We start from the raw sequence: 25,461 nt of genomic DNA, 5'->3' as shown, positions 1-25,461 counted from the left end.
GGGAATTACTAGTTAAATTGGAAAAGATGGGGATCAATATAAACATTGAAAGGTGGATAAGGAATTGGTTAAAGGGGAGACTACAACGGGTCCTCTGAAAGGTGAACTGTCAGGCTGGAGGGAGGTTACCAGTGGAGTTCCTCAAGGATCAGTTTTGGGACCAATCTTATTTAATCTTTTTATTACTGACCTCGGCACAAAAAGTAGGAGTGTGCTAATAAAGTTTGCGGATGATACAAAGCTGGGAGGTCTTGCCAATTTAGAGAAGGACCGGGATACCATACAGGAGGATCTGGATGACCTTGTAAACTGGAGTAATAGTAATAGGATGAAATTTAACAGTGAGAAATGTAAGGTTATGCATTTAGGGATTAATAACAAGAATTTTAGTTATAAGCTGGGGATGCATCAATTAGAAGTAACGGAGGAGGAGAAGGACCTTGGAGTATTGGTTGATCATAGGATGACTATGAGCCGCTAATGTGATGTGGCCATGAAAAAAGCTAATGCGGTCTTGGGATGCATCAGAAGAGGTATTTCCAGTAGGGATAAGGAGGTTTTAGTACCGTTATACAAGGCACTGGTGAGACCTCACCTGGAATACTGTGTGCAGTTCTGGTCTCCCATGTTTAAGAAGGATGAATTCAAACTGGAACAGGTACAGAGAAGGGCTACTAGGATGATCCGAGGAATGGAAAACCTGTCTTATGAAAGGAGACTCAAGGAGCTTGGCTTGTTTAGCCTAAGTAAAAGAAGGTTGAGGGGAGATATGATTGCTCTCTATAAATATATCAGAGGGATAAATACCGGAGAGGGAGAGGAATTATTTAAGCTCAGTATCAATGTGGACACAAGAACAAATGGATATAAACTGGCCACCAGGAAGTTTAGACTTTAAATTAGACGAAGGTTTGTAACCATCAGAGGAGTGAAGTTTTGGAATAGCCTTCCAAGGGAAGATCTTTTGCCCCCACTGCTATCTGGCTTTAAGATTAAACTCGATAAGTTTATGGAGGAGATGGTATGATGGGATAACATGATTTTGGTAATTAAGTGATCTTTAAATATTCATGGTAAATTGACCTAATGGCCTGTGATGGGATGTTAGATGCGGTGGGATCTGAATTACCCAGGAAAGAATTTTCTGTAGTATCTGGCTGGTGAATTTTGCCCATATGCTCAGGGTTTAGCTGATTGCCATTTTTGGGGTCGGGAAGGAATTTTCCTCCAGGGCAGATTGGAAGAGGTCCTGGAGGTTTTTTGCCTTCCTCTGTAGCATGGGGCACGGGTCACTTGCTGGAGGATTCTCTGCTCCTTGAAGTCTTTAAACCACAATTTGAGGACTTCAATAGCTCAGACATAGGTGAGGTTTTTCGCAGGAGTGGGTGGGTGAGATTCTGTGGCCTGCGTTGTGCAGGAGGTCAGACTAGATGATCATAATGGTCCCTTCTGACCTTAGTATCTATGAATCTATAAAACTCTATATTATATAAGAGGAGATTTTTTCCTCTTGGTTTTTCGGTGTGTCTTACCGAGGGTGCAGAGGGAAAAGGACAGATCTCCAAGGGAAAGTGAGGGGATTCGGGAGAAGAAGGGAGGAGAATTCGCTGAGGGAGGTAGTGAAAGAACAATTCAAAAGGCAGGAGAACCAATCAAGTGCAAGGAGGAGGGAGTGGTTGACTCTGCCAAAGGCAGAAAATGGAGTAAGGAGTCTGAGGAGTGAAAAGAGGCCTTTGGACTTGGCTGGAAGCAGATCAGTAATGACCTTTAGTCAGAGTGGTCTCAGTAGAGTAGAGTGGAGTGGGCTGAAGCCAGATTGCAGAGGATCCAGGGGAGAGCAAGTTAATGAAGAGAACACTGAGGAAGCAGGCATAGCCAGCACACTCAGAACTCAGATGTAAAGGGGAGGAGGAAGAGGCAAAAACCATCAAGGTAAGGTTTTCATACTCTGGGTATCTTGAAGCACTTTACAGAAATGAGTTAGAAACTGATAGAACAGGTGAGCTGTAAACGTGGTAGCTACTAAGTATTCAGTAATAGTTGACACACAGGCTTAGCTGGTATAACTTGCTTTTATTGAGAGACAGTTTTTTGGTCGGGAAACAGGGATTAGTTTCTACTCTTTCTTTGTACCTCAGTGGGCAAAAGAGATTTTGCATTATTATGTCATCCGAAGGACAGCATCCTTAGCAGTGCAGCACTGCACTGCAGCATCAGCAATGTGTTCAGGGTAGACAGGGGAAGACAAAATGTGATGCCTTCTATTTGTCAGTTGACAAATCAAACAAGGAAAAAGATAGTGTTAACAGTTTAATGGCCGCAAGGAGGATATTACAGAAATCTTTAAGTTTATGGCATTGTTAATAATAGCATGCAAATCCGAATGTTTAACAAAGCCTTAGTAGGCTATCAAGTAACGTTAGCTGGTGACATGGTGCTTAACAATTATGTCATGCTGTATACTGCTGAATAAGTAATGTAAAAAGTAGGCTACTTTTGAAGTCTCATTTTTGGCTGGAAGACCACTAAAGATGTTAAAATGTTTGTCTTTCTTTTGTCATTTTTACTGCTTGTGTAACAATATCTTCAGGCAACACTGACTTGCCTGGTACTTGTTCCATGGTTAATGCATTTTCTGTAATTTGCTGTAATAATTTTGTCTTTGTGGTGGTTTGTTGGTATTTTCTATGTTTATGAACTCTTGGAGTACATCAAGGGAGCTTCAGTGTGGCCACACTTGAAACAAAGCTTTCTGCTTTCAGTGTAATTCACTCAGCAGCTGGTGCACCTGAAATGTTCAAAGGACAAGTATAGTTGTGGACTGTTTTTTTTCTAAAGACATCCTGAACAAAGAATTTTCTTAAGGAACACTGAACAGGATTCAGTACTTTCAATGCATTATCTCTTCCCTTCCCCTGCCCCACCCCCTAGAGATTTATGGAATTGCAAAGGTCAGCATATTTTTCAGGGATCACCTATGATAATTTCAACCTATGATAATTGAAACCCATATTTGTTTTTTAAGCATCTGATTTGAAATTGTAGGTCAACACCCCTTCTTCCCCCAAATACCCTGTAGAAATTAAGTGTTAAAATTATGCATAATAGTAGCCATGCTTGGAGGATTTGAGATCAGCTCTTTGACACTGATTTTGTTTTTTTTAAACTAAAACTTCTTATGGATTTCCACTGCTATGTCTACACTACAGTTGGGAGGCGTGATTGCCAGCACTAGAGACCTGTGCAGATACAAAATTTGTATCCGCATCCGATCTGCAATCCACAAACATGGCCCTCTGATATCAGCAGTTTTTCAGGGCTCTAGATATAAAATTTGGATCTGTATCCATCTGCAATCAGCAAACATGGTCCGCGGATATCCACATCCGCAGTGCCTCAGGCTAACTGCCCACGTTTGGACTTGGGGCAGGGTGGCTTGGACTTGGGTGGCTAGCCCAAACTGTTGCCAGTGCCTCAATATCCACTTTGTTTCTTTTAGTATGTGAGCGAGTGTGAGTTTGTGCTGGGAGGGGAGCCTGAGGCAATTAGCAAAGAAGAAATTGGTAAAGAATTGAAGACAAATGGTATGACTTCGTGGGGTTGACTATTAGCCATCCTCCTCAAATCTCCTCACAAAGGAAAAGATACTTGCAAAGCTCCACAAGAAAATGGAGTTGCTTTGAGAGGCAGTAAAACTAAATTTGCCCATTGTGTGATCCTCTACTCACCTCTTCAGCAACATACCTCAGTCATGGGCCCTTTGGAAACCTGCTACGTTTGTTGTGGGCTGCTGCTGAACAGGGACAACTGCTAAATAAGACACATGTCCATTAGAGACTGTTAGTCTACTGGGCACTATGGGCTACATGTTCAAAAAGTTCCATGCCTACAATCAGAATCAGATTTTTAAAAGATTTCTGCTCCTATTTAGGATCCAAAATAAGGGATCACATTTTTGTAAGAGCCCAGGTCACTAAGTTAGGGCACATTGTTTATCTCTCTGACCTTCCTGTCCAAATAACAGATAATAATAAACCATTTCATCAACTCCTTTCATAATCACATTTACCCATCCCACCTCTTCCCCTTTGCTCTCATACAGGAAGGGGCACCCAAATATTATCTCCCACCTCCCTTTGGGGGTTCATCTGGAGTTTCCAGGAACTTCCTCTGCCCCCAGCAGCAACTTGTGGAAGAGAGAGATTTTTTTCCTTCCCACAACCAATGGGAGGTGAGTGCAAGGAGCATTGTTCTTCTTTCAGCTCCTCTTTCCCTATGGACAGAAAGGGAAATACAACCAAAACTATATGGAGAGTGAGTGGGAGCCACTGGGCTGACCAGTGAGAGGATACCGGTTCTGAGCAAGCACTAGTGGCGGTGTTTTGGACAAGTGTTCTGAAGAGTACTAGTAAATCCATGGCTAGCTATGCATTACAACTCAGGTTAAAAAACTCAGCTGCTTATTGCCCACAGGCCATATGATAAAGCTGTAAACTGACCTTCCTTTTGACAGTACTGGACTCAGCTAACCTTTAATCTGGGCACTGGCAACTCCTGGGTATACCAGAACTTCCTCAGTTAGAAATTCCTCAGTGTTTCTGGTTGGGGCTGTGACAGAAGGTCTGTACCTGTGTCCCTAGTTCATAGTTCAAAATGACAGCAAATGATTGATGGAGGGTTTTAATATTGAGGAAAATGCCAACCCGTCTACTTGAAAAGACTTCAGAGAAACTATCTGGAGTGGAGATATTCAGACTGGTCTGTGAAATATGGTCTCTGAGCTTGGTCGCTAAGCCTTTGAAAGGTGGCTCTTAATCCTCATTAAAGGCTTTTTGTATACTACTCCTATTCCTCAGCGAATGCTCATTTCCCACTAAACCTTATTAGATATGCATGGGTAACTGGAGAAAACTGTTTTTGGAAAAGGGGATGGCTGCCCTAGATCAAGTGAGGTTTGTCTGGACAACTATGTTGATTTAGCGGAAGGGAGTTGATAAGAGAGAACTCTGAACATAGCAAAGAATCTCTCTCTAGAATGCAAGACTGACACACTGACCGAAGAATGATCAGAGAGAGGACGAACACTGTTCCCCCCATGGTAACTAAGCTGAGAGAACCTTATTGATGCTAAGCATAAATCAGCATATATAAAGCAAACTGTTTTAGGTTTTAATTCCATTTATGTTTTGTTTTTTAATAAATCTTATGCAATCTTCTCTAAGAAAAAGGACGGAAAGGTAAAGAATTCCTGGAGGCTGCACCCTGCCCTCTCTGTCTCAGTCAAAGGGAATGGTCAGAAGTATCTTAGCCCCATGAGTTGCATTGCCACCAATCTGCAGCAGGCCAAAGACTGCACAGGTGGTGAGACTTGGTGGCACTAGTCGCCGGGCCATATAGTCCGCATTCTCTGCTGAATAAAATTGTCCAAAATCACAATTTGAAGTCACAGGATAGATTTTGGTCAGCCCCCTCTAAATATTTGTAATCCAAATTATTGTTAATTTAAAAATGAACAAAGAACAAAATTAAGGGATCAAATATTGTGGGGCTAGTACTGTTGACTTCATCCTCTCTTCCCCTTCCTCCCTTTCTGTGTCTATCCATCACCATCTTTTATTCCTTCTTTCAGTCAGTTTCCTCTTCTGCTCTCTACTCCGTTGCAACTTCAAGCCATCATCTGTAAAAAAAGCAGGACCAAGTTCCTGCACTGTGGCAGTTCACAAACTCAGTACCTACTGTAGAGGAAATGGACTAAGATCATAATACTCTTACTAAAATGCTAGGAAATATCCATTTGGGGGGAAACAGATTGGTCAGAAGAAGTTCCCTATGATCTTGAATGTAAGAACCCGTGTACCAAGTGATTATGTTCAATTATATGATCAGCTTTAGAGCGGTTTAGAGAGGGTCATTTTAAATAAACAGATGGAGTGTGATCAAAAGATCTATGTCTGTATTTCTGACTCAACATAAATCTTAGGTAAAAGTTTCAAAAGCCTTTAAAATCACTTAGGAACCTAAGTCACAATGACTTCCAATGGGATTTAACCTCCTAAATGACATAGGGGCTTTTAAAAGTGGGACTTAAGTTCCTAAGTCATTTAGACACTTTTGAAAATGTTACCCCTTAGGTCTACGTGGTATGAGGCAGTTAATCAAAATGAGCCAAATTACGGCTCTTTGCTTTGGCATCGAAAATGGGCACAAATGAATGCTGTAAGAGCAGTACTATTTTGTTTCTGCATCATGGCCAAACTTCAGCTCCCTGTTGAACCCCTACACAAATCATCCATGCTCTTAGGAATCAGAGTATGAGCAGGTTGCAGAGTAGTAGCCGTGTTAGTCTGTATCCGCAAAAAGAACAGGAGTACTTGTGGCACCGTAGAGACTAACAAATTTATTAGAGCATAAGCTTTTGTGGGCTACAGCCCACTTCATCGGATGCATAGAATGGAACACACACACACACACACACGCATATATATATATACAGATAAGTTGGAAGTTGCCATACAAACTGGGAGAGGCTAATTAGTTAAGATGAGCTATTATCAGCAGGAGAAAAAAACTTTTGTAATGATATTCAAGCTCAGCAGTTTCTCATTGGGGTCTGTTAGCCATGCCATCAGGGGCTTGTTCACCTGCACATCTACCAATGTGATATATGCCATCATGTGCCAGCAATGCCCCTCTGCCATGTATGTTGGCCAAACCGGACAGTCTCTATGCAAAAGAATAAATGGACACAAATCTGACATCAGGAATCATAACATTCAAAAACTGGTAGGAGAACACTTCAGCCTCTCTGACCACTCAGTAACAGATTTAAGGGTGGCAATTTTGCAACAGAAAAGCTTCAAAAACAGACTCCAACGAGAAACTGCTGAGGTTGAATTAGTATGCAAACTAGATACCATTAACTTGGGTTTGAATAGAGACTGGGAGTGGCTGAGTCATTACACATATTGAGTCTATTTCCTTAAGTTAAGTATCCTCACACCTTCTTGTCAATTGTCTAAATGGGCCATCTTGATTATCACTACAAAAGTTTTTTTCTCCTGCTGATAATAGCTCATCTTAACTAATGAGCCTTTCACAGTTTGTTTGGTAACTTCCAACTTATCTGTATGTGTGTGTATATATATCTATATCTATCTTACTATATGTTCCATTCTGTGCATCCAGTGAAGTGAGCTGTAGCCCATGAAAGCTTATGCTCTAATAAATGTGTTAGTCTCTAAGGTGCCACAAGTACTCGGGTTCTTTTTGAGTATGAGCAGGTATATAGTGGCTTCAAGTTAATCAAAATGTCAGCAAGAAAACGTATTGACCATGCCGCCTGATCCTTAAACAGAGTTCCAGAATTCTCTTCTCTAGCTCGACGTATAAAGTACCCATTGAGATTTTACAAAATGCCAGTCCTGCAGATTTGAGGGACTCTGGATCATGGTATAGCATTTGCACTTTTTCCCCTCTGGCTGTGCCCAGAAGTTGTTCCATGAGGTTCTGACATATGTGTACTGATTTTTGTACATGAAGATTTACAGCCTTGATAGCAAAATATCCTCAAAATATGATATAGTGAATCCAAAGTGAAGTGACAGCATTTTAATGAAAAAATGTCAATATGTGTTTGAAAAGGATTATGTATTTAACAGAACCACCTAGTCTTCTGCAATATTTTATGTTTTTTTAACCGTCTCACTCTTTCCCCTTCTTTGCCGCCACTCGATTCACCTACACCAGTGGTTCTCAAACTTGTTCCGCCGCTTGTGCAGGGAAAGCCCCTGGCGGGCCGGGCCGGTTTGTTTACCTGCCGCGTCTGCAGGTTCGGCCAATCGCGGCTCCCTGTGGCTGCGGTTCGCTGCTCCAGGCCAGTGGGGGCTGCTGGAAGCGGCGCAGGCTGAGGGACGTACTGGCCGCCGCTTCCAGCAGCCCCCATTGGCCTGGAGCAGCGAACCGTGGCCAGTGAGAGCGCAATTGGCTGAACCTGCGGACACGGCAGGTAAACAAACCGGCTCGGCACGCCAGGGGCTTTCCCTGAACAGGCGGTGGAACAAGTTTGGGAACCACGGACTTACACGCATCAAAGGGGAGTGGAAAAACTCCAGTTCTCTATCCTTCCATCAGCTCTCCAGCTGCTCTTAGAGACATTTATATCTCTGTGGCACTCTCTCCCCCTTTTTGAATCTAGTGAATATCTTCAGAGCCTTCCTCCACCATTGCTCATAGCCTAAGTAGTGAAATTTGATCTGATTTCTTGTCAGTTTCATTGCTGTCCCACAGCCTTGTGGACAGCAGTAGAGTTTGCTCTGCTGTAGCCTGGCAAAGCTCAGAGCAGCAGTCTGCAGCACTGGAAGTGTGTCTGCAGACTTGAGAAGATAGCATTGCATTAGTTTAACTTAATTGGTGTTTGGAAGGTTATCTTTGCAATCATAAAGGCTAGAATTTTTTAAGGAAAGTTAGATTCTGTAGAAGCAGATGACTCTCACTCAGGCTTCCTACTCACCATGTGTGGGTAGGTGAGTGAATTTTTCAGGTTGTGTTCAAAAGCAAGATTTTTTTTTTCCGTAGTCAGAATGAAAGTGAATTTTCATATGGGGGGAAAAAAAACCCAACCTCTTCTACACAGGAGCAGACTGTTAGAGGTCTGCCAACTGGCCTATTTGAGAGAACTAGTGAAGTCATCAAGCCAGTTCTATTTTAATACACTGACACAGTGCAGTGAGGCAGCTGGAGGTACAGACTCACAGAAAGAGCAAGCAAGAGAGAGATGTTTTTCCTCCAGCAGAAATGTTCTGTAGTAACTGACAGCATCACAATTTCAACTCTACTGAGGTTCTGATAGATCAGAGAGATTTGAGGAAGTTTGCACAAGGGTCTTAGCAAAAAGGGCTTGAGGGGTATCTATTTATTTGTTGTCTGAAATGGTCACAACATCACATGGCTCTGTGTCAAGCTACTGTGACGCTAGCTATTGAACAGAATAGGTTGCCATGGGTAAGCAAAATGGTGACTGTCAAAAGCTGCAGACAGAACCCTTTGTTTAAACAGGATGGAATTTTTTTGACTAAATAAAGGTCAGAAATGCCAAGACTATCATTAACTGACACAATCCAGCAAGAAATGATGAGAAAAATATTATTATAAGAAGTAGGACACACATCATATATAATTTATCAGTGTATAGGAAAACACATCTAACATCATGCTGTGCAATCAAGTATCCACTACAGGATCAGGAAATAGCGATAAGATGCTGTTTTCCAAAATTCATCACCCCTAAAAGAATCCTCCCTTCATCTAGTAAAAAAGATATTTTTAATTTCCTTGATTAAGAGCCCCATTTTGTGTGTCCATATCCATATGTTTAGAATGGAAGATGATTCATAATTTGATTCTGGGACCCTGAAATGAGAAGTTGCTCTATTTGCTGTAGCAACTATTTAAAGGTGTACAACAGGTTTCATATCACACATCATTTAATGCAAAACAATATTATTTCTCAAGCCTTAAAATGCTAAGGATTCAAGTTAACCATATTCAGTCTAAATGAACATGCTGGCAGATTCTTAGTTGGTTTTGAGGAGGGGTAGCCTGCTTTGAATGGCTGCTTCCGAAATGTTATCTCATGCTGTAATGCATAGTTAATAGAACTAGACAGAATTGTAGTATGCTTGCATTCAGGGGTCATGACTGTGAAGGGTGCCATGATTCAACCTGATATAGCAGTGGGAACCCTGAGACAGGAAGTTGCCTTGTTTACAAGAAGTAGAGAAACCACAGTTGCAAACAAACCTGAAAGATTCCATTGTGGCTTTCATTATGAATAGCAAGCAAGAGTGCTGAGAATTAGTGTTTTTAAAACTAAATACCAATGGTGAGACACTGGAAAGATGAAAATATTCTCTCACAAAGTCTCCAAATGAAAAAAGTACATGATTGTATTGCTACATCTGTCAGAACTGCTGTAATATGCTGAAGTAAATATAATATGAAATTGCTGCTGTTAGGGTGGGGAGGGAAAGAAAGGGGCAACTCTCATTCCCCTGGAGCTATTTGAATCTGAGATTAGAAATATATAGTGTGAGCTCTGTGAAATCTGTTTGGGAATTTCTCGCTTGACTGGGTTAAAAGACAACTCCAGTCAATATCTTTGCTCCATTACAGAAATTAAAATACTTTTTCAGTAACTAAAATACATGCCAAAAAAAGATAGGCCTCACTAGTCTGACTTTTGTTGAAACTCTGTGTTCGTATTATGATTTGAATGCCAAGTAAATCCGTTTCTTTCAATCACAAAATGTCTTGGTGTTCAGACTGAGAGTACTGACCTGTAAAGAAACTCTCAGGATTACAGTTTAATTATAAGGAGCACATTCTCCCCTCAATATGCTGGAGATCCATGGGAGTTCCAGACGTGGGTCATGGGGAGAATAAGCCCTCAAGTGATGCATCTGCTCCTATATAAATAGTCTATATTTATGCATAAAGCACCATATGCAAGCAAAAAGAAAAGGAGTACTTGTGGCACCTTAGAGACTTAACCAATTTATTTGAGCATGAGCTTTCGTGAGCTACAGCTCACTTCATCAGATGTATACCGTGGAAACTGCAGCAGACTTTATATACACACAGAGAATATGAAACAATACCTCCTCCCACCCCACTGTCCTGCTGGTAATAGCTTATCTAAAGTGATCAACAGGTGGGCCATTTCCAGCACAAATCCAGGTTTTCTCACCCTCCACCCCCCCACACAAATTCACTCTCCTGCTGGTGCTAGCCCATCCAAAGTGACAACTCTTTACATAATCAAGTCGGGCTATTTCCTGCATAGATCCAGGTTTTCTCACATCCCCCCCATACACACACAAACTCACTCTCCTGCTGGTAATAGCCCATCTAAACTGACCACTCTCCAAGTTTAAATCCAAGTTAAACCAGAACATCTGGGGGGGGGGGTAGGAAAAAACAAGAGGAAACAGGCTACCAACTTGGAGAGTGGTCAGTTTAGATGGGCTATTACCAGCAGGAGAGTGAGTTTGTGTGTGTATGGGGGTGGGGGGGATGTGAGAAAACCTGGATTTGTGCTGGAAATGGCCCACCTGTTGATCACTTTAGATAAGCTATTACCAGCAGGACAGTGGGGTGGGAGGAGGTATTGTTTCATATTCTCTGTGTGTATATAAAGTCTGCTGCAGTTTCCACGGTATACATCTGATGAAGTGAGCTGTAGCTCACGAAAGCTCATGCTCAAATAAATTGGTTAGTCTCTAAGGTGCCACAAGTACTCCTTTTCTTTTTGCGAATACAGACTAACACGGCTGTTCCTCTGAAACATATGCAAGCAGTTATTAATCTTTGTCTATAACAACAAATTAGACAGACATGCAAACCAAACTTTCTGGCTAGCATACTATTGTGAAATAGTAAGTGTCAATCAACTACTGGTACTCATCCTTAGCCTAATTAACCTGAGAATTACTTGGGTTGCAAAGGGTGTGCTAAGAATTCCGACCCCTCCCTTCCCCGCAAATCTGTTAGTTTCAGTAAAGCTGCAAGAAAGATGAAGTTGGCCTTTGACTTGCTATTTTTCTTGTTGGAAATACTTGCATTAACCAACTTCTGAAAAATCTGTTGTTTCACTGCTATTTTGCTGGCTTTTCATTCCTTAGATTTTACACTCCTTATCTTGTTACTCTTTAGGTGCGGGTGAGTGTCTTTGTTAGTTGCATTTCAGCAGATGTTTAAAACGGACACTAAACATTGGTAGTTTAAACAGGTTAGCCCAACCTTCGACCTGCCTGTTGTTTACACTATATTGTAGGTGTAAATGTTGTTCTTTGGGTTTTGGGGAAGTTGGTGAGTATGCTATTATATTGCTGTTTTTAATTTGTGGTGAAGGTGCCTGGAACTCTGGGAAGGGGCTCTGTTCTGTACAATTGAGGTAAATACAAAAGCATTTATAAGATGGTGGGAGAAAAGTGATATTAGATAGTAATTGAAAAATTTTAGGCCATTATGCCATTAAATGCTCTATTGTAAAGCCTGCTCTTGGGGGGGAGGAGGCAGTGCTAAGGCTGGAAGTGCAACCTTCACATTTCAGAGTAACAGCCGTGTTAGTCTGTATTCGCAAAAAGAAAAGGAGTACTTGTGGCACCTTAGAGACTAACCAATTTATTTGAGCATGAGCTTTCGTGAGCTCATGCTCAAATAAGTTGGTTAGTCTCTAAGGTGCCACAAGTACTCCTTTTCTTTTTGCGAACCTTCACATTGACAGCCAAGACTTTCAAAAGTGCATAGTGATTTTTTGGTGCCCAGCATCAGACCTTAAAAAGGCCAGATTTTAAGAAAGTACTCGGCCTCCCTTTCAAGGTGTCTGAAGATGAGCACCCAGAAATTGAAAGAGGTAGGTGCTGAGCACTTCCTGGAAATCAGGCCCCTTTAAGGTGTCTGTCTCAGTTTTTAGATGCCCTATTTTGGGGACCTTGAAAGAGGGTGCGTAAAACTCTCTTGAAATCAGGCCCCTTTAAGGTATCTCAAGTTGGGCACCCAAAAACTGAGTAATCTAAAATCATCAGTTGGCACCAGTTTGTCAGAAGTGACATTTCTTAAGTCTTTGTTAAATCATGTAGCTATTAATATCCGCTTTGGGATGAATGGAGCCCTCACTTCTGGTGCCTCTGCACGTGGTTCTGCTAGGGAACAGAGGAGCTGAATTTGGGAGGCACAAACTCCTGTATGGCCCAGAGCCAAGGCAATGGGAGTCAGATGATGGGTGGGCCAGTGAAAGGGTGATTGGTAAGATTTAGGGCCAGAGGATTAGGGACACACATGGTCATTCGTGGAGTAGCTCTGTAAGCTGCTGTGTGGTCCTGGGGAGTGAGGTCAAAGCATCTTCCTAAGAACCCAGCACAACTATTGGGCTTCGGTGCTTTGTTGGTTGGATTTCTTGTTGTCATCCGAGTAAAGTTATTATAGTTGATTTAAAAGGCATAAATTGTATTATTTGCATCTGGAGAGATAAGAAAATCACTGGTCATAAGGATGGCATACTTCTGAAATATCAAGGGGATCAGAGTGTTTCTAAAAAGAAAGGAAGAAAAATAAACAAGGTAAAAGTGGTTGTATATAGATAAGACTGTAAGGAAGTTGTGATTTTTTTTTGGTTTAAAAGTTATAGCCACAGTTTTTAAACATGTGGTTTTGGTGCAGTATTCCAGGGTATGCAACCTGCCTGGCAAAGCAGAGCAGCGGCACAGAAGAGATCCTGCAAGACCTGCTTGGCTCTCGAGGGCAAGCATGATGGAGAGGCAGCTGGGCCAAATTTGAATGATGGAAGGGCAGTTGGGCCAAATTTCAGTGGGTGCTTGTCTGCACTTGAAATGCTACAATAGTATAGCTGCTCCTGTTGGCGTAGGTAATCCGTGTCCTCAAGAAGCGGTTTCTATGTCAACGGAAGAATTCTTCTGTCAACCTAGTGCTGTGCACATGAAGGATTAGGTTGTTTTAGCTGTCTCTCTCAGGGGTGTGGATTTTTCACTCCCCTGAGAGATGTAGCTGTGCTGATGTAAGTTCCCAGTGTAGACCTGCCCTGCCCCGATTGATGATGTGACCTTGCACATGGGGTTACAGTGTCATTCAAATTTTCAGCAACTATAAAAAGTTGTGGTGTGCATTAAAAGTCATGGTTTCCACAACAAATTCATGGTTTCTATGGGAAAATGGCCAGTGTCTACTCTGATGCAAAACTGAAGCCTTTTAAATGTGTGTACAAAGACTGCTGCAATATTTGTCACAGTGACACGAGAAATGGTTGCAAGAACAGATTTATTTTCCTAACTCTGGTTGGAATATAGGAGTTTGAAGTTGTTGAATAGTTGTGTTCCATTCAAGGAGCAGGTGAGATGGAGTATAAAGACATGAATGAAGTGATTTGAAAAGAACAAGGTGCCCCAAACCACATAACTGAGAGATATATATTTCACTTAAGAAACCAAAGAGAAGAAGTAAAGCTGTCTGCTTTCCTGGATACTCTTAACAAGCTGTCCACCTCAGTGTTCCCTCTAATTTTTCCCATCCATGTGCGGAATGAATTTTGTTATGTGTACCAATATGGAGGTGATGTGTGTGATGGGTTGGGTCACAGAAACCCCCTTGGGACTGCCACCTGATGTGCTGAGACAATCTCTGAGCCCATTTTCCCTGGCACCTTGGGACTTCAGAACCCTGCCTGGTTGAGCCAGACACACTTGCCTGCTGCAAACACAGCCCCAGGTCTGAACTCCGTCCCTCAAAAGCTGCAGGCTTAACTGAGAACAGTTAATAAATAACAGTTATTATTATTAATAACTGTTATTAAATAACAGTTAATAAATCCGTTTTACTCTGTATAAAGCTTATATATAGGGTAAACTCATAAATTGTTCACCCTCTATAAGACTAATAGAGAGATATGCACAGCTGTTTGCTCCCCCAGGAATTAATTACTCGCACTGGGTTAATTAATAAGGAAAAAGTGATTTTATTAAACATAAAAAGTAGGATTTAAGTGGTTCCAAGTAAAACGGAACAAAGTAAATTACCAAGCAAAATAAAACAAAAACATGCAAGTCTAAGCCTAATACAGTAGGAAACTAAATCCAGGTAAATCTCATCCTCAGAGACGTTCCAGTAAGCTTCTTCTTTGACAGACTAGACTCCTTCCTAGTCTGGGTCCAGCAATCACTCACAGCCCTGTAGTTGCTGTCCTTTGTTCCAGTTTCTTTCAGGCATCTTTGAAGACAAAATGGAGGGGTTTCCAGGGCCTTATATAGTCTTTCTCTTGTGGGTGGAAACCCCTTTGTTCTCCTGTGTAAAATCCCTTCAACAAGATGGAGTTTAGAGTCACCTGGGCAAGTCACATGTCTATGAATGATACAGCTTTTTGCAGGCTGACGCCATTGTTTACACATTAGTTTGAACATCCCCAGGAAAGGTCTGATGTGGATTGGCATCTCCCAAAGTCCATTGTCAGTTAAGTGTTTCTTGATTCAGGCACTTACGAAAAATAGTCCTTTCTCAAGAAGCTGACCAAGTGCTTCACTGAGGCTACTTAGAATCAAACAAGGACATAGCTAATATTCATAACTTCGAATACAAAAATGATACACACATATAGACAGTATAATCATGACCAGCAAACTACAACCTTCCCATAGACATCCCACTTGGCCTCCTCTGTATAAGAACTGGTGCAGCCATAGGACCCCTGGTTGCAACAATGATCTATACTGTCACAGTTTGTCAATAACGTCACAGTGTGTGACACATCACCTTCATATTGGTGCACATAACAAAATTCATGTGGCAGAGTGGGGCTGAGGAGTTCAGAGTCTGGGAGGGGGCTCAGGGTTGGGGAAGAGGATTGGGGTGCTGGGGGTTGAGGTCTCTGGCCAGGAGTGTGGGCTCTGAGGTGGGGCTGGGGATGAAGGGTTTGGGGTGCTGTGGGGCTCCACCGGGGGCTACGTGGGGAGAGAGAAGGCTGGGCTGGGGAAGGGGTGCCTGTTTCCCAGCCGCGGCAGGTCAGGGGCTGGGCTGGGCTGGGGGAGGGGTGCCTGTCCTCTGGTTGTAGAATCATAGAATCATAGAATATCAGGGTTGGAAGGGACCCCAGAAGGTCATCTAGTCCAACCCCCTGCTCGAAGCAGGACCAATTCCCAGTTAAATCATCCCAGCCAGGGCTTTGTCAAGCCTGACCTTAAAAACCTCTAAGGAAGGAGATTCTACCACCTCCCTAGGTAACGCATTCCAGTGTTTCACCACCCTCTTAGTGAAAAAGTTTTTCCTAATATCCAATCTAAACTTCCCCCACTGCAACTTGAGACCATTACTCCTCGTTCTGTCATCTGCTACCATTGAGAACAGTCTAGAGCCATCCTCTTTGGAACCCCCTTTCAGGTAGTTGAAAGCAGCTATCAAATCCCCCCTCATTCTTCTCTTCTGCAGGCTAAACAATCCCAGCTCCCTCAGCCTCTCCTCATAACTCATGTGTTCCAGACCCCTAATCATTTTTGTTGCCCTTCGCTGGACTCTCTCCAATTTATCCACATCCTTCTTGTAGTGTGGGGCCCAAAACTGGACACAGTACTCCAGATGAGGCCTCACCAATGTCGAATAGAGGGGAACGATCACGTCCCTCGATCTGCTGGCTATGCCCCTACTTATACATCCCAAAATGCCATTGGCCTTCTTGGCAACAAGGGCACACTGCTGACTCATATCCAGCTTCTCGACCACTGTCACCCCTAGGTCCTTTTCTGCAGAACTGCTGCCTAGCCATTCGGTCCCTAGTCTGTAGCTGTGCATTGGGTTCTTCCGTCCTAAGTGCAGGACCCTGCACTTATCCTTATTGAACCTCATCAGATTTCTTTTGGCCCAATCCTCCAATTTGTCTAGGTCCTTCTGTATCCTATCCCTCCCCTCCAGCGTATCTACCACTCCTCCCAGTTTAGTATCATCCGCAAATTTGCTGAGAGTGCAATCCACACCATCCTCCAGATCATTTATGAAGATATTGAACAAAACCGGCCCCAGGACCGACCCTTGGGGCACTCCACTTGATACCGGCTGCCAACTGGACATGGAGCCATTGATCACTACCCGTTGAGCCCGACAATCTAGCCAGCTTTCTACCCACCTTATAGTGCATTCATCCAGCCCATACTTCCTTAACTTGCTGACAAGAATACTGTGGGAGACCGTGTCAAAAGCTTTGCTAAAGTCAAGAAACAATACATCCACTGCTTTCCCTTCATCCACAGAACCAGTAATCTCATCATAAAAGGCGATTAGATTAGTCAGGCATGACCTTCCCTTGGTGAATCCATGCTGGCTGTTCCTGATCACTTTCCTCTCATGCAAGTGCTTCAGGATTGATTCTTTGAGGACCTGCTCCATGATTTTTCCAGGGACTGAGGTGAGGCTGACTGGCCTGTAGTTCCCAGGATCCTCCTTCTTCCTTTTTTTAAAGATGGGCACTACATTAGCCTTTTTCCAGTCATCCGGGACTTCCCCCGTTCGCCACGAGTTTTCAAAGATAATGGCCAATGGCTCTGCAATCACAGCCGCCAATTCCTTCAGCACTCTCGGATGCAACTCGTCCGGCCCCATGGACTTGTGCACGTCCAGCTTTTCTAAATAGTCCCTAACCACCTCTATCTCCACAGAGGTTGTGGCAGGTTCCGGGCTGGGGGAGGGGTGCCATGGCTGGGGGAGAGGCATCTCCGCGCCCCCCCCCCCCCCGCACACAACTGCAGCCCTGAGTGTAAGCGGCCATGCAGATTAGAGGGAATTCAGGTCCACACACTGTTATGTAGATAATCTTTAATAATCCCCGAGGGCTTTTTTGGTATTTAGGATCAGAAATCCAGAATTTAGGGAGAGGTGGACAAATATTGTTTCTATGAATGAACGTAACCTGGAAGAGCACATTGGCTACCTCTTTGGTGTTAGTATGACAACTGAAACATATGGCAGTTTGATAGAGCATATCTTCCTGCATACCGTGTAAAGGAAGGAAAGCACAGTCCACAGGCCATATCAAATAGCAGATGGAAGTTTTTATGCTTATTACTGTAGAAAAATTGAAGGGTCAGTAGAGAAGATTTGGGGCATGGGAGTAGTAATACCAGAAAACTTGCAAGCTACAGAGTTAAGTATATTGCCTCAGTATCACCAAGGCATGCGATTTCTTTTTTTTTTTTTTTTTGAGTTTTGTAGTTTTTGGTGTGTGTGTGTGTGTGTTTACTTTATTAAAAAAATAAATAAATTCCATGATATGGATATATTTGTCTTGGTGCCAACGGAACATCCGATCCCAAGAACCTGACAAGGCCCTTCTTCACTACATTTCAGGAAGTCTGTATTAGAGATCCCTACATGTCCAAGCCTTAGAAACTATGTTGCTTTCATTTCATGAGATGCACATGGAATGAGGAAGGCAAAGCTCCTTTTCTATCCACAGCTGTGTTTATATTTGGCAAAGTATATCTTTCCACTCTCCTCATGCTTCAAAATGGCTGAAAAGTTTTATTCTCTAACTTTCCAAAACAAAACCCTCCAATTCAGGCAGAGACCAAGCCTGGAAAATTTCATGCCGAATGGTGGGAGTTTCTGAAAATTCAGTGGCTGTACGGAGGGGGAGTTAGTATGGCAATAATGGAGATTTTTTTTTAAATTACATTTTGAGCTACTTATTTTGATGTTACCTTAGAATATAATGTACATGTAGAGGGAACTACCTTTGAAAGTAGGGAATGTAGGGGGTGGAAGTAGAAATATGGAATTATGTTTAGGACACCATATGTTTAGCGCTTTGGGAGAAACTTTGAAATATGTTGGAGCTCACTAGATGCCTTGTCTTTTTTAGTTAACAATCTGAGTGTGAACTTAAATAAATAATTGTACAGCATTTGGTAATATTCATGCAACAAAATCTACTTCCAGTGTACTCCAAGTGAAAAAGAGGTGGTATATACCACATGGATCCTGCTCCTCCCTTCTTTAGGAGCTTCTGGATGTGCTGCCATAGAGAATCCCTCCTGCCTCCTGTTTAATGATCCTCCAAATTACCCAGATTTCACCACTACCATGGAGGCCATTCCTTCTGCCCTGAGGCCCTAATCCTCCTTTGATCACCCATATTCCCACTACTAAGGGCATATAAATACATAGCAGCGCACATATAAAAATCCTGTAAACCTACTAAACCAAAACACTACATTGCACATGCAGTTCTTCTGTTAGGGAGAGGTTAAGAGAGAAAACAAACCATATGTGGCTGATGTTAGTCATGTCATTTACTGCACTACTGGAAGGCACTCAGATACTATGGTGGTGTGGACTGTATAAGAAACTATAGAGAATAGAATTAATACCTCTTGATTAGATATCTCCAATCCTCTCTGGATCTTGCATGCTTCCACTGAGATAAACCCTGTTGTTGACAGACTCCAAGGCTGCTTTTTAATTATTTCTGATTTTTTTTTTTTACCTTTTTCTATCAATGGACAATGTGATTTAGATCAAGTAAGAACTTGATCCAAACCTTTTTGAGCTATAAATAGGTTTATCTAAAAGCATTTCACACCTCTGCCCAAACAGAAGGGCCAATATACCATGCTGAGAGGCTGTTTCTGTGGCTCAATTAATGTTCTTATAATATATCTAGCTAAAAAGATTGAGATAAAGATCTGGGCTCTGTAGTGCTAAATTGAATCTTGAAATCTTTTGTTCTTAGCCATGCAGACACTGAGACTTGTTTTGATTTGAACTTGAGGTAAACTTTAACGCGGGAAGAAGCATGAATTTGTGTGTGTAACACCAGTCTAGGAATTGGGAGAGTTGTGATCTATTCCTATCTCTGTAACTGACTTATACAATATTGGGAAAGTTACTTAGCTTTTCTGCACCTCAGTTTCCACATCTGTAATTGGGAATGATAATGTTTGTTTCAGAGGCAGCGGTGAGCTAAATTAAACTTTGTAAGATGCTTGAAGATCGATCCTTGGATAGAAGGAAATATTTGTTGCTAATGATGATGATAAAAACACTGTTCTTCTTTAAAACACCTACCACTACCTTCAAGAATGGAAGGTGCTGTAAAGAAGTGAAAAACTTTTTTTAATTTATTCATGAGTAATCAGACTTTTGATATATTTCCTATTTCTGGGATTCAGAATTTGAGGCAAGCTAGGTGCTGCTATTTCCATGTTAAGCTTATTAATGGATCTATTTTCCCCCATAAGAGTTGGTGAGACTGTACCAAATCAGAAGTCTGTTCTTAACACTTGTCAAAATGCATAAATAGCTTTGCTCAGAACATACTGTGGGCTCTGTCTTGTTATGCCTGTTGGACACATGAAAAGGGTTAAAGGAACCAGTCTCTCCAGACTCCTTTTCAATATTTAATTCTCTCTAGTGAAACCTACTAAATAAATAAATAAATATTTGAAATTGGAAAATAAATATTTGAAAAAGGGATACATTCACTTTGTTACAATCTATATAAACTCAGTATATACTGGAAGATGAAACTCCATAATGAATGTAAAATAAAGAGAAATACATTAAAAGAAGATTTTTGTCCTTTTAAATAAAATAGTTAAATTTGTAGCAAAACAGTATACATCAGTGCAATAGACATAAAACAAAGATTATTATTAGAGTATAAATCTTGTGCACAATAATTCAAGACTTCCTTTCAGGTTGTCCTTTGGTACTTGAGAAATTCTGCTCACTCAGGCTGAGTAACCCCTCTTTTTTTTCTTTAGAAAAGACAGGGAAAATAATATTTCCTTTTCATTATCACCATGGTAAGGAGCAGAGAGGAGACTTTGTGTCAGGGCTTGTAAAATTTCCATGATAATTTTGCAAGACTGCAATAGGTCAAATTTTGGTCAGTGCTTTGAAAATGGCCTAACCATCTGCCAAATCAGCACACCTGTTCCCTGCAAAGGCAGTGTTGATGTGTGCCAATATTCTTTCTGGCTGCAGTGTCTTGTTGGCTGTGTAGATTGCTTTTGCTGAGGTCATGAGAACCATGCCCAGGAATTGCCCTGCTCTGCTCCTGGCGAGAGGGCAAGTGGTGTAGCATTTCTGTAGGAAACATAATACTGTAGGAGCAACTAACTTCTACCCCTGTTGGGTGCAGATTTTCTGACAGCCACTTACATACAGCACCCTTATCCTGGCTTTTTATCACGTGGGTGATGTTTATATCTAGAGCCTCCTGTAATCTGTGGCCATGGGGATTTGTGTTGAATTCACCTCTTCGCGACAGAATTGTGCTACAGGATCTGAGTTTTCATTTATAAAAAGATAGTCTTATGTTTGCAAAGAAAACCTTCCAAATTTGAATAAAGAATGTAAAGTGATATGAGTGGTCTGTATCAACAATTTGAAAACTAGCTTGGAGAGGTATGCCCTGCCCCCCATTCATCCTATTTGGATTTTAACCGTGAAACAAACTCGTAATTGTTTAACAACTTGGCTGCTGATTGTCTGTCCAGAACATACTACCAATTTCCTCCTTGTACTCCCAAACCATCTCTTCTTCCCAGGTGCAAAGAGCAGCAACTGTTTTTTCAAAACCAGCTCCTTCTTAATCAGCTTCATCATTACACTTGCACATTTTCAGTATAAAGTTCAATAGTGCATTGAAAACAGAAAAAAATATAAGGGCAGAGGAAATGGAGTCATTTAATATCAAATAAATATCAAGGAAGTGATTGTACTAGGCTCTTTGACATTTAATTCAGTCAAAACTTAACTTCCTTTAAAAAATGTATTTGAAGTTGCCACAGAATCTGAAGCGTGTCAGTGCAGCAGAATCCAGCAGAAGTTAAATCAAGCTTGCTGCAGAGTCTGTGACCTCATGTTTGACTCCTTGTTTTGAAGTACTACCACAAGAATAATCTGAAGGTAGCATACTGCATATTTAAATTTGTAGGTCTCCCAGAACTGTCCTGAATGCAAGTTAGAGCTCTCCTATATCTTCTCAAAAAATCCAAAAGGCTTCACTATTTATTTTTTATAATACGCTTGGTTTGTGGGCTTGAGTGGTTGTCCCTTTATCTGGCATCCTCTTTTGGCTTGAAGAGCCCTCTGGGCACAATGACGAGTCATCCATCTGTGCACAGGGTAAGAAGGTTTTCATGAATAATATAATTGCAGTATGTACTCATAATTTGGCTATTTCTGCTGGGTATGTATTTATATTACACAGAAAAACTGCAGAAATATAATGTAATTTAACAAATTGTCCTCCCCTGCACATTACAGGGTAGATGAAATTTCTACACATAAAAGTTCCCACTAGAAGGTGCCATGATGTAAGAGTCCATCTAGAATGTTCTCTGTTACACCTACTCCCCAATTTCTCAGAGACCCAGTCTCTGCTGTGGATGAAGTTTTCTTTACTACTGTGCTGTAGAAAATTTAAATGAAACTCCAAATGCTTTTACCATCTTTCTGTGGAATAAGTCACTCCTGAAATAAAATGTTTTGTCTTAATGGATATTAAACAAATATATACATTCTTCTTCCCATGAAGTTTTATAGTGTCATCCCTGTTTAGGGTTGCCAACTTTCTGACTGCAGAATACTGAACACCCTTGCCCTGCCCCTTCTCCAAGGCCCTGCCCCCACTCACTCCATCCCCCCTCCCTCCACTGCTCGCTCTCCCCCACCCTTGCTCACTTGCTCATTTTCATTGGGCTGGGGTAGGGGATTGGGGTGCAGGAGGGGTGAGGGCTCTGGCTGGTGGTGTGGGCTGTAGTGTTTGGGGTGCGGAAGGGGCTCAGGGCTGGGGCAGGGACTTGGGGTCCGGGAGGAGGTTTCGGATGCGGGCTCCAGGCGGCACTTTTATCTCTGGTGGCTCCTGGGAAGCAGCAACATGTCCCTCTGGCTCCTAGGTGCAGGGGTGGCCAGGGGGCTCCATGTGCTGCTCCATCCACGGGCCCAGCCAACGGGAGCTGTGGAGCTGATGCTCGGAGTGGCGTCTGCGCCATTGGCAAGGCCAGTGTGCTGAGCCCTCCTGGCTGCCTATGCACCTAGGAGCTGGAGGGACATGTTGGCCCTTTCTGGGAGCTGTGTGGAGCCACCTGCTGCAGCCAATTGGACTTTTAGTGGCCCGGTCAGCTATGCTGACCGAAGCTGCCAGGATCCCTTTTCGACTGAGCATTCCAGTAAAAAATCGGACACCTGGCAACCCTATCCCTGTTGTGCTGTTTACATCATAATCTGTCTCTCCTCTCTTACATTTTCCTGATAGGTGAAACATAGATATTTGAATGATAGAGGTTTAATAGCATGATCTCGATGTTATTTAGGTTTGTGCTTCTATCTTATTGGACAACAGGAAGAGGGAGGTATGGAAGCCCGTGATCACTAAAGGATTAAAATAATTTTATTTAAATAAATACCTCAAATGGGCACTGATGACATGTATTTCAGTATACTTGGACCAGTGTACTCTACATTTCAAAAATATATAGGTCTACAGCATGCTCAATTACTTTAATTAATTATAGTTTATAACTAGTTTCCTTACTTTGTGTGAGGTAATTGCTACATGCAGTTTTGAGATTTTCACCAGTATATTATAAGAGCTACGTGCAATAAGAGAGAAGTTTCTATTCAGTGCATTGTCTGCCTTTTAGTTTTCCAGGAATATTTTGTGGGAAGGAGACTGGCTGCTAAAGTGGACTAGTGCCTTTTACGTCTGCAATTCAGATCAGAAACAAAATAAGCCATTCTTGTTCAGAGTGGATATGTGTGTGCGCATCATAAATATTTCCACACAATCTGGCTCAGTCTGAGAATTAACAGTTCCTATTTAGTAGGAGGGATTCAGTGCTAAAATATTAGTCTTTCATAAGAATCGCAAATTTATCCCCAATTATTTTTTCATTCAGATTAATCCCCAAAGGGATTTTTTTTCCTGTTTAGTTTTACTGTACATCATCTTTCAGCCATTGTATTTGGTCTTTAAAACCTGGTGGCCAAAACCACTAGATTCTAAACATATAGGGAGAAAATCTGCTTGTGTTGTACTATTAAAGCCAATTAGACTGTACAAGTAAGGTGAGTAGAACCTCTTTTGTTATATGCATCAATCTGGTGCTGAGAAGTAAAGAAATAACCAGTAGCCAGTGGTAGGGATAATCACTTTTTATTGCATAATTTTCCGCTTTTTCATTTTACACCTCCAGAATTGTTTCCTATTCCAGTGTGTTTCAGGGTTATTTTCATTCAAAATTATTAATGGCTTTCATGTATTGATTGGCAAGGATGTAATTCATGCTCTGCTTTTTTAGAGGCAGCCATGTATCCATCAGAGGGAAACTAAGTTTACTAACAAGTGTCTTTCTGAGAGCTATACTGATATTTGTGATGCTGATTCATAAGTACACAGGGTTGGTTATATGCTCTGAGGGCCTCAAGCAAAAGCAATGCCCTGAGTTTCTTTAGGGAATGCTAGGGAGCTTCCTCCATCTTTGGTCATGAGTGAGAAGGGTGAGATTTACCATCCTTTGCGATGACAAGTCAGCACAGGACACAGGGCTCTGAAATGGTCATTTACACTGCTTATTTGGAAGGACGGCAGTACAGACACAAAGATAGAAGTAAGAGATGTGGGCCTGGGTTCTTTAACAAGTGGAGAGGACAAAAATTAGTGTTTCACAAATGGAAAAGGAAAAAAGAATCAATACGGAAAGAGTTATTTTCAGTTTAAAACTGTAAGAGTTTGGAATAGGATCCCTCATGAATTCATGCTTTTCTGTTTTCATTTGAGTGTTTCACAAGTTCCTACTGTTGAAGAAATATAGCCTGCATACTGCAAAGAACATCTGATATTCCATTGGCTCTTTAAATATAAAGGCTTTTCTCACTGGGTTTTTTTTCTTCTCTTGTTGAGAACACCTAATCATTCTTATTTAAGTCAGTTTAATTAAACTGATGTTTAGTTCTTCATATAGAAGTATTTGTATTTATTAAGTTTTGACCATGAAGTGCGCCAGCCTTCTCCTAGAACATGTTTTGACAATATTTAAAGCATACGAATCAAACTGTAGTTATTGATCTGTGTTTGTTTCTTTTCAACAGACTGTGGTCCCATCTGGCCACCTGATGGTAAGAATGCCCTTATATAGCATTACCCATGTTTAAAATGAAATTACGGCACTCTGCTCTGCAGTGTGATATGTGCTCCCTAAAGGGTACCTGCGTGGGTGATATAATCACAGGGCATTCAGCCACTCTGTCCTTGAATACAGCACCCTGTTGGGCACAGTGCCATATTTTCACTTCAAAATTCAGTACTTTGTCAAATCTGGTCACAAGAGTAGTATTGCCAAAACTATGATACCATTCCTGTAATGGAGATAACTCCAGTTGCACTGTGCTACTTTTCTTGTCTATTTCTGTCTGATGCAAGGGTGGGCAAACATTTGGGCCCAAGGGCCACATTTGGGTATTGAAATTGAGGTTGGGTTGCAGAAGGGGCTGAGGGCTCTGGCTGGGGGTGGGGGCTCTGGGGTGGGGCAGAAATGAGGAGTTCAAGGTGCGGAAGGGGGCTCCAGGCAGCTCCAAGCTGGGGTAGGGGGTTGTGGGGTGGGGTGGGGGTGAGGGCTCTGGCTAGGGGTGCAGGCTCTGGGGTGGGGCTGGGGATGAGGAGTTTGGGGAGTAGGAGGATGCTCCGGGCTGGGACTGAGGGGTTCGGAGGGCAGGAGGGGGATCAGGGCAGGGGCTTGGGGCTTGGGAGGGGCTCGGGTACAGGCTCTGGGCGGTGTTTACCTCAAGCAGCTCCTGGAAGCAGTGGCATGTCTCCTCTCCGGCTCTTATGCAGAGGCGCTGCCAGTCTGCTCTGCATGCTGTCCCATCCACAGGCACTGCCCTTCAACTCCCATTGGCAGC

At 42.2% G+C, this 25,461-nt stretch overlaps 1 protein-coding gene across 7 annotated transcripts in view; it reads left to right on the top strand.

The window, feature by feature from the left end:
• Nucleotides 1-25,461, top strand: part of KLF12 (KLF transcription factor 12) — a 370,886-nt gene that overhangs the window by 46,516 nt on the left and 298,909 nt on the right. Inside the window, exon 1 of one of the 7 annotated variants that reach the window (XM_048852258.2) lies at nt 4,194-4,231. The exons of 5 other annotated variants lie outside the window; for them this stretch is intronic. The gene's annotated coding sequence lies outside the window, so the exon portion shown is untranslated. Of the gene's footprint in view, nt 1-4,193; nt 4,232-24,659; nt 24,679-25,461 lie in introns of those variants that run through there. One more of the 7 variants, XM_075129020.1, reaches the window with a different exon arrangement.

The sequence above is a fragment of the Caretta caretta genome, chromosome 1 (genome assembly GCF_965140235.1).
Source record: "Caretta caretta isolate rCarCar2 chromosome 1, rCarCar1.hap1, whole genome shotgun sequence".
In the NCBI taxonomy this organism is placed as follows: domain Eukaryota; kingdom Metazoa; phylum Chordata; order Testudines; family Cheloniidae; genus Caretta; species Caretta caretta.
The sequence above is the reverse complement of the archived record's forward strand: the minus strand, read 5'-3'. Positions and strand labels throughout refer to the sequence as shown.